Genomic DNA, 7,625 nt, shown 5'->3' on the forward strand with positions numbered 1-7,625 from the left:
TATGTTTCCAAAAGGTAAGACTTACCCCTTCCTTTCTAGGTACCTGAGTCTTTTCCTGCCGGATATCACTCAATCGATGCGGTTCGTCCCCTTCCTCCAGCCCTTCCAGCACTTTTGGATGACCCTTCGTACCCGTATTCAGAATTATACCTCCGCGGATCTCCCCTCCTTCTCCGAAAGCTTGACGAATCAGACTAGGCAATTCCTTACTTTCACTTCATAATCTGGTACTTCACCTGGGTTAGGCTTTTCAACTGGGCCAAGGGAGAATGAAAACTTTTACTTCGGAAGGAGGAATGGCAAGTAGAGTTCCCACTGCATCAGTTTCCGAATCAGGGATGTGAAATCACTCAGAATTAGACCCATTTGTTACCCTTTTGGAATAGTTGAGGCTGAAATGTAATAAAGAAAATAATAGGGTAGGGGCCTGTCGATGTGGTACTTCAGTTTGTGAAAGGATAAAGCTAGTTGGTAAGGGTACGGAAGCAATACGAACAAGCAATGCCTCCCAGGGCCTAACAGTCAGTACGTAGCACTCCCTTTCCATTATCCATGGTGTCTTCCTTACCAGTTCCTGGCTTGACTAAACCAATCTATCAACTTTCATAACCAGTTTTTAGTTTACATGTCTCGGGCTAAATCACATTCTAAGACCACTGTAGGCTCTTAAAACACATGTTTAGCAACCCTTATATTATATATATATATATATATTTTATTTATTCATTCATTCCCTCTAGTTTTGTGAATGGAGTGGTTTTACGGGGGTTTCCTTGTCAGTCTAGTTTTTCCTCTCTGTTTTCTTATCAGTCTCTGTTTTCTTATGAGTCTCTGTTTTCTGATCAGTCTTGGTTTTCTGATAAGTTAATTTCTTCATCTCATCTTGAAGATGATCAATCTTACTTTTCATCTCGGAGATCTCTCTATCCTTCTCTAAAATGATGCTGATCATCTCTCTATCCCTATGAGAGAGTTTTTCACTAAGAATCTCACTCTTAGTCTGAAGGTGATTCAATTCTTTCCTGAGAAAGAATAAGATTCTATCTCCCAAAAGAGGACTAACGTTAGATAGATTTCTGATATGAATAGGTTTGGTATCAATCCATATATTCTTGATATATACTGGTAACCTTTTAGGATCCATGCTAAGACCAAACTTGTATAAACTTTCTTGCTTATGTATTTCCAGTTCTTTCCAATTGACTTTAAAGCTGGAAGAAACCGAGACCATTTGTTTCCGAGATGGGTCATCGTACTGTGACTGAAACCATTCCAGTGTCACTAAGCTTTTAGCAGCACCTTTGTGCTTGAGAACAATCTTTCCATCCGCGTCTTTCTCTATGTAACCATAAGATTTAGGGGCTAAAAAGTAGCCCTTGATGATTCTTGCTTCTAGCTTTAACATACCTAAGACCGAAGATGAAATCAATTCATCAGGGAGCGGCTGTCCTAGCACAACTGAGTCAGTATCAGTGTAGTAACAGTCCTCCCTTGATATGTAAGGGTACATATAGATCCTAGAACTGGCTGTGATAGCAGCAGCTAGTTGTACAACACCGTTCCTTGGTGGGTTCCATTTTTCCGGGGTATTACCGGTATTGACATGGTAGGAAACTAAGTATTTATCCTTACCAAGCAGTGAACCATACATAAAGGAATCTTTTTTGTACAATGTTTTATAGCGATCATGATCACAGATCTCGGCTGTAGTGCTTTCTGGGTTAATACCAAATCTCCCGTATAGTGAATTCATAAGGATCTTGTACACATAGGATAAAGCTTCATTTCCATCTTTCTTTGCTTATATCCTCTTTTTTTGAGGATTGTGTATTAACAAATTCTATGAAAGGGCTTTCCATTCTCTCATAGAGGTAGCCAGAGAGTGGGAGCATGGTGTAACCAAGGTCTCTTGAAAACTTCAATTCCTCGCTATAGTAGACACCTACAAACTCACCTGTTGGAAAGATGAGAGTGTTATTCTTGTTTCGATAGGGAAGAAAGGGTTTCTTGATTGTCTTCGGACAGACCACATAAGCCTCTATAAAGCCATACAAGCTATCGAGGTCCTTCTCATCCAGATTTCCATGCCAGACAAGTTTAGCACTAGGCATTGGATAGTTCTTCATGACAAATGGATAGAGTGAGTTAACATCGTAGTAGTATAGGTCCTCACCATAAGGTTTGTATGTATCATAATGTCCTCCGTAGTATGCTTTTTTAATAAAGTTGTCTTGATTCATGTTTGGTATGTAGATAGGCCAATTTTCCTCATCATAATATCTCAAACGAAAGATGCTTAGAGCTAGTGAGGATAGGGTGATTTTGCTCACGATATCCAATTTATAAATATCAAAATAAATCTCTTGTGCTTTCTGCATTATCCCACCAAGAAGGAGGATATCCTGCTTCATATACTCAATCAAGTTCTCCCTATCATCTTCCAAATTGTCTAGAGACACATTCTCGTGATCGATTGTTCCTTTACTACCAAGAGATGGGCATAGACTCTTAGCTAGCTCTTTCAAAGAACCTGGAAGTAGATTCAAGGAGTCTCTGATTCGAAATAACATCTTCTTATCAGAATAGACCGATAACTCGTAAAGCCTATTGTTCCTCATCAGTGGTTTAAGCGTGTAGCGATGATGGCATACTAGGTGATTTAGCAGGAGAATCCCATCAAATCTAGAGAAGTTGTGAAAATAGACATTATTAGCCTTCTCTTTCTTCACTATTGAAATGACTTCTTATCTTAGGCAATCAAAGATTGGACAAATCCCCGGTCTTAGAGAAGTAGCTAGCAAGGCTAGGGGACCTAATGCATGTGAGGGTAAGGGAAGGAAGTCTCTTTGGCTTTGGCACGTAGAGTAGCAGAGCGGAGTGACGGGGCAAAACGATTCGACAGTTGATGCCGCTTGAACTAAAGGACTGAGCAATGAAAAAGGCATTTAGGCCATCCCGAGGTCAAATGTCATATTAGTAAGATCAAAAGATACCCCACGAGCAGATGTTCTCGAATAGGCTGGCTGTGAGGCAACTATTGAATCCGCCTTCCCGGATTCTGATCCTATTGATGCGCAGCGGCTGGTAGTGAAAGGAACTGACATCTCGGATCTTGCCATTGCCAGGAGCATGGATGCCGAGAATGCCCTCAGTCTATGTCTATCTATATAGATAGGCTTTAAGAAAAAAAAGGTAAGTAAGCCGTAAGCCAAAAAGAAAGGCTTTTAAGGATCTTCTACTGCTTATAAATAAGCTAATAACAGATCTTTTGCGTCTTTCGAGATGACTCCCCTATTTCCTCCTTAGGAGCTAATCTCTTCTTGACTTGAAAGCCTTCTTCCCGGATTCCTCAGCCTAGGATAGATCAATTGACTGTGTAAGCTCTCTAAGGTAGCTATCTATCTTTAATGAGGTTCCTAGTGGAGTCATTCTAATCTTCCCATGGTTCTAACCGGGCACTTATACTAGTGACATTCTATCATCCTGTCTCACTATATCAAGATTAGTAATAACTTTCATCCTAGTTGTTCTCTTTCATCTAGGCTAGAGAATATCTTCTTTCTAGATGTATTTCTTACTTAAATGGGAGAGAAAAAAGGACTGTAAGCATCTAGTTTGTGATAGCTTCCAATTAGACTATCAGTGCTTTTAGTGTCATCTGCCCTCCTCTAATCTTCTGTATCTTCGAGCTGTACCCTATCCTATGGTCGAGAATTGAAGTACCTTGCCTTATGCTTTGCTCTCATTGCACCAATAATCAAAGATTCGGTCAAGGAAGATAGAATCAGGTGTGCTAGCCGTGAGAGTAGCCAGCTCCGCCTTTCTACTTAGTGCATCAGCGACAACATTGGCTTGTACTCCAACTTGTAGTCAAATTCGGAGAAGAAGTCTTGTCTTGTTGGAGCAGACTGAACTGCTTTCCATATGACTGAAGAAGTATGGGATGGCTTTGCCTATAGTCGCTATCTTCATCGACTGTAGATGTAGGTAGATATCGGGCCTTCTTCGTTCCCCGAATCAGTTAGTCAGTCAGTCAGTGAATAGTCCCACCAGTATGTAGAAGAGTTCGTCCCAGTAGTGGAATAGTAGTCCACAAGATTTGTTGGTCACCGGACAGAGTGAGAACAGCTCAGCTTGCTTGCTTTATGGGGAGAGGTTGCAATCCTGGCTAACTAAGAGATAGAGTCGTCCTTTCTCTACTTCTTTGGACGTCTTAGCAGATTCATTCTGCTGCAAGCCCAGCTCGGCTTACGCAATGATCGGAAGAACTCTCTTCAACTGCCCATGATTGGGACAGACATAGATGAGAACAAATTCTTTTCATAGTCTGAAAATTTTCTTATATTTTTGTAGCTAAAATGAAGTCTTACGTCGATACGATAGGTTTATTGACCTTACATACAAGTCATATGCCCTAAAGGTTGACTGTCTGGATAAGACTGTTGAAACAGATAAGCGAATCAAGTGGTGGTTTGACGACTAGTCCTCGTTTTCCCTATCTGGTGTGGGCTTAGATTCCGTAGTTCCGCTTTCTCGGTCCGAAAAATGCATTATTGGAACTGGATTAGAACGCCAAGTGGCTCTAGATTCAGGGTTCCTGTTATAGCCACAGAACCAAGCTTCCGATCTTCCAATCTCTAAAATACATACACATACCTCCCAAGCATCATCACAGTGGCTTGAGGATTCGTCCTAGAAGCTACTGCTTACGCCTTTCTAGGCTTCGCTCTCGCTCATGACTGGTATATGAATCTCTCTATGTAGTGATCGGCCTTTTAGAAGCTTCGCCAGAAGGAGGGACACTTTGTAACAATTCATCGCGATAGCTGCCTTTGGCTCTACTCTAATTGGCAACGAGATGTTGGATTGATTCCTACACCTACGGGCTCAGGTTCCTTCCTCCTCTAGTCCGAATCAAGATGGCTCCTCTCGATCTTGTGATGCCTTCGGCCCAAAATTATCCAGATAGCTTCCTTTACTTTTAGATTAGTCAAGGGAAAGCTTATGAACGGTTCCAAAATGACACGCTATTCCGTCTCATCCTTTCGCCCCGGATGGTAGGAATAAGATAAAGGAGGAGGACTTTTTTTACTTCAACCGAGGAAGACTCGCACCCACGTCTTTGTTTAAATTACTGGCAGTTCGGGCAGGCCCGCAGGATTGGAATTCTGAAAAGAAGGAATGTCTGGCTTTTCCTATTCTAGTGCAGGTTGTTGCTCGGTATAAATCGCTTCACTTTGAGTGGGCTTGGCCCGCGCCTTGACAAGGTTGTTGCCCTTCCTTCCACCCGTTGAGAGAGCCAGAGTTAGGCCTTTGTATGACGGATTTCTTGATAGTAGGATCAATGATCTTTAGTTTCATTCAGGATCGACATGCCCCAGGTTTGAAGAATTCGATGACAGGAATTCGCTGCAAAAGATCCCAGAATTGGTCGATTCGGAATCGGCTGGATTGGATAAAGGGTTGTTTCGTCGATAGCATTATCTGATGTGGGATGCGTAGTAGCTGTTGTCACGGTAGGGGTCCCTAAGGCGGGAATTGTCCTAAAGTAGCCATAACGTTGATTGCTCTCCTTGTTCTATTGTATGGGCGAATTATCTTAACGAAAGCTTTCTTTTTGGCCCTCGTGTGAGGGTTGTCATAACTTGTGTCTATCCGCCGCTGTTAAATGACTTCACTTAATAGAGTCCTAAGGGCAGTCTCTTTGAGAAGGGGCCGTATTAGTTTTTATTAGCTATCCCAGGGAAAAGAGTAAGTATTGGTTGTTGGCATGTCCGAGCTAAGATCGGTTGAGGCGGGTAAGGTTGCCTAGCTTACTTGGTAAAGGACTCCTTTCTTTAGTTTAGCGGTCATGGATCGATTTTAGGTGGTTCAATTGTATACCCCTATTCTCAGAGTTCACGTTCTGATCTAGCAAATCAACTTTTCAGAGGAGTTCCTTAGTTTTTGGATAGGACAGGTGGGAACCAGGAGGTAACACGTCTGTTAAAGCAATCGGGCAAATGCGTGTATACTAGCTTACTACCTATAGCTTTTACTGTGCTTTCTGGATACCTTTCCATGCTTTAACAAGCCAGCTACGCACCTTGCTCTTCTCTTATAAGCAAGTAGCTTTGATTTGGGAATAAGCTGAAATTCAAGTAGTATGAGTTGAAGTGAAGGTCGCTAGTAAGTAATAACTAGTAAGTAATAATAAGTAGAGTGGAACACTATTGGCTGAACAAAAGACGTATGACTTGAGAAATAAGATCTCCGATCTGTTGTCGGGAAAAGGGACCTAGCTAGATTCTCAAGCCACCCGCAACGGCCTTAGTCCTCCCAGTTTCTCACTTCCCTCCAGTGCGGTAGATACTTAAGAGAGGGAGGGCAAAGCGGGGAACTCAACCAAGGAAAGAAGATTACTCAACAGGCTCTGTCCCTGTGCTAATAGACCCACTCCAATCCCGGGACCCTACCTGAGCTACTAAAATCTTGGAAATCGACTAGCCTTACTTGTTTCGTCGTGGCACACCCCTCTTGACTATATAGGTAGGGGCTTAGTTGCTCCTAGTCAGATAAAAGTTCTATACTGGGGCTCTCCGCAACCCTGAACTACTAAAAACCTGGCCCTTTGATGTGCTTGCCCAGCCTCTTCCACCAGAAAGATCTTTTCTCTTAAGTCCACTAGAAAGAGATTTTCTCTTAAGGCTACTTGCCGGTAGTGAGAAAAACCTTGCTTATCTATCTTTAGAAAGAGGATAGAATCAAAGACAGTGTCGATGCGATTTCCAGCTTTTCTTTAGCGGGAAAATATCTTTGGGAGTTGTAGTAGCAGTTAACGGTAATCGATAGGGGAGGTGAGGCTAGAGGAAAGGAGCAAACCCTACGTCTAATCACCGATACTTGGACCTGCTTGGGGACTAATGGCTCCCCAGTCCCATCAAGGCTATCTGTCTACTTGGCTTGGTTGCAGGAAAAAAAGTATAACTAGAAATTGATTAAAAAAAATCAGCGGGGTAGAGGAATTGGTTAACTCATTCGATTTCTAGTCGTCCAAATTTCGGGCCTTATTCCTTTCCGATCTCACTAAAAGTTGTCACAGAATGGGATTAGGATTTGCATCAATCTATAGTATAACCAATGGCGCCGATCACCCCTAAAATGGTTCGAAGTCCCTGACTGAGGCCGTTGCATTACCTAAAGCCTCCTAGCGAGGAAAGCTAAATATGTTCCTGAGATACCATGGTAGTAAGGCCATGAAGGTCTTCACTTGGTCACCACCTCCTTTGCTGCAGGTAAGAAAGGGTTTTGCTTTCCGCTGGCCTGATTAGTAGTCAGACTGATGATCTACCCGTCTCCGAGGGGTAGACCAGCCAGCAACTCCTACGGCAAAAGATATGCGAACTCCTCCTTAAGCAAGCGCTATGCTTCATCCTCAAAGTCAACGGTTCTAGCCTCCTGAACCGCCATAATGGACTTATAAAAAGCCTCTTCTGCCTTTTGGCCGTTTTACTCATTTCTTTGATTACCTGGGCATAAGACTGCCCGCTCCACCACGTGCATAAACTAATGATCTCATGATAGGCCAAAGCGTGACTGGCCTAACTCTGTGACAGGGATATAAAAAAGGGTGTAATCCTGATTTC

At 42.6% G+C, this 7,625-nt stretch overlaps 1 pseudogene; it reads right to left on the reverse strand.

The window, feature by feature from the left end:
• Positions 1-781: 781 nt before the first annotated feature.
• Positions 782-3,119, reverse strand: LOC143613391 (DNA polymerase pseudogene; annotated as a pseudogene).
• Positions 3,120-7,625: the final 4,506 nt, after the last annotated feature.

This window comes from Bidens hawaiensis, unplaced genomic scaffold (genome assembly GCF_021521415.1).
Source record: "Bidens hawaiensis isolate Kalapana, Puna unplaced genomic scaffold, B.hawaiensis_p1.1 tig00037245_1, whole genome shotgun sequence".
In the NCBI taxonomy this organism is placed as follows: domain Eukaryota; kingdom Viridiplantae; phylum Streptophyta; class Magnoliopsida; order Asterales; family Asteraceae; genus Bidens; species Bidens hawaiensis.